The sequence below is a fragment of the Pteropus vampyrus genome, unplaced genomic scaffold (genome assembly GCF_000151845.1).
Source record: "Pteropus vampyrus isolate Shadow unplaced genomic scaffold, Pvam_2.0 Scaffold1, whole genome shotgun sequence".
In the NCBI taxonomy this organism is placed as follows: domain Eukaryota; kingdom Metazoa; phylum Chordata; class Mammalia; order Chiroptera; family Pteropodidae; genus Pteropus; species Pteropus vampyrus.
Genome location: NW_011888782.1, coordinates 28969069 through 28970930, shown reverse-complemented (window position 1 = coordinate 28970930; position 1862 = coordinate 28969069).

Genomic DNA, 1862 nt, shown 5'->3' with positions numbered 1-1862 from the left:
TGCCACAAGTAACCTGAGAGCATTGAAGCAGTGTCTGGTTGGTGTTATGTTAAAGAACATGTTCCACTGATCCATAAGGAACCACGGGAAGGTTTGGGCTTGGCTCCTTGGAGGTTCCTTTGCTAATACAATTTGGAAGCTAGGGAGGAAGGTTCTCATTATTTTATTAAAAACATTCATTCCATAGTCATGACCCTATTGGCTAAATGTCAGGTACTCTGTTGGGTACTTTGGAAGACATTTCAATCTTGGCTATAAGGTGACATAAGCAGATGAAAAACTGATGACAATTGCTTCTTTACACGAATTGGGGAACTTTCTGTTTGGTACAAGTTTATGTAAATTTTATTTATTCCGTACTAAGGAAAAACTATCACGTCTTCCTGTGGTTATTTTAAAGCCTCACACACCAATGGTAGACATGAAATCATAGATTTTACTGATTTAATCTTAGCTTATTAAGTGACTTTTTTCAACTACTTTTTAAAGGACTTGCAACTTGTTTTCAAAATAGTCTGTCGAGATAGGCAATATGTCCTATAATTGTTGATAAACAAGTTCAATTAATTAATTATACCAAATGCTTCCTTCATCTTCCTCTTCTTATAAAAGTGTTTAACATATTAAATATGGAAAACATAAGCAAAACTTGATGACTTTTAAACTGTATTTATACTTACTCTTCATTTTTCCCTTTTAATATTTCTGTACTTTATAGTCATTTATATTTATGTTTCTCTTAATAAAGGAAGAACTTTTAGATTTAAACTAGAGTGGAGGGAAAGGATTGTGATTGATTGAAGATCAGGCTCTGCTATTAATGGGTAGTATTGTCTAAATGTCTAGGTTTGGGATTTTTTATTTGTAAAATTAAGTCTCTTAATGACTTCTAAGAAGCTTTACATCTCAGAGTTACGTGAAATATTTTTGATATTAGAATCCCAGAGGTCTGACATGGAGTAAAGATGCTGCAGAAAAACCAATCACTTTCTCTATCATTCTTCCTACCTTTCTCTCTGTTTCTCTCTCTCTGTCTGTCTCTCTCTTTTCTCTCCCTTTGCTCCCTCCCTCCTTCTGCAGAAATTCAGTTATTCTATCTCTATAGACCTTGTACCAAAGATAATGTCAATTTTGGGGGGTTCCCAAACTTATGTACATAGTACACACTACACTGGATAGGTAGATGATAGCTAGGCATATAAATAGATATGGATAGATATGATAGATAGATAGATCAATAAATTGACTGACCAACTGACTGACCGACCGACAGACCAAAAGACTGACAGGAAACAGGGAAAGTGGAAGATACTGGTGAAACTTTTGGAACTACAAGTCTTCTACCCATAATGTTGCACAAAAATCAGCCTCTACAGGCTAACTCTTCTATGATTCCAAGAGATTGCTGTTTCAAATTTCTTGCCCAAGAGTAGTAGATGAAACTAGAAAGTTAATCTATTACTAAGACCTTAAACAGCTTCACCGTATGTCCAGAATACTTTCTGGCTATGTTATAGGTCCATGGAGAAGATGATAATGGATACTCTGCTGTGTCGGTTAATGTCAATGATTAATTTGAGGACAGGTGTAGAGTCTCTAGGTACATTTTGTAAATTCTGAGATGGCCTTGACAATCAGAGATTAGGATTACATGCCAAAAGAATTGAAAACTAAAATTGGAATGAGGTGCAGCAAACATGGGAATTTTTTTATATGCTCTTTGTAAGTTCTTAGAAGAACGTGGATGCAATAAGTAATGGGCAGAAAAACCTTCTTAGAGAGTCTAGAAAGAAAAGAATCTTCTTTAAAAGACAAGAAGGAAACCACTGGGTTAGAATTGTTTTTATTTTTAACTAATAAAA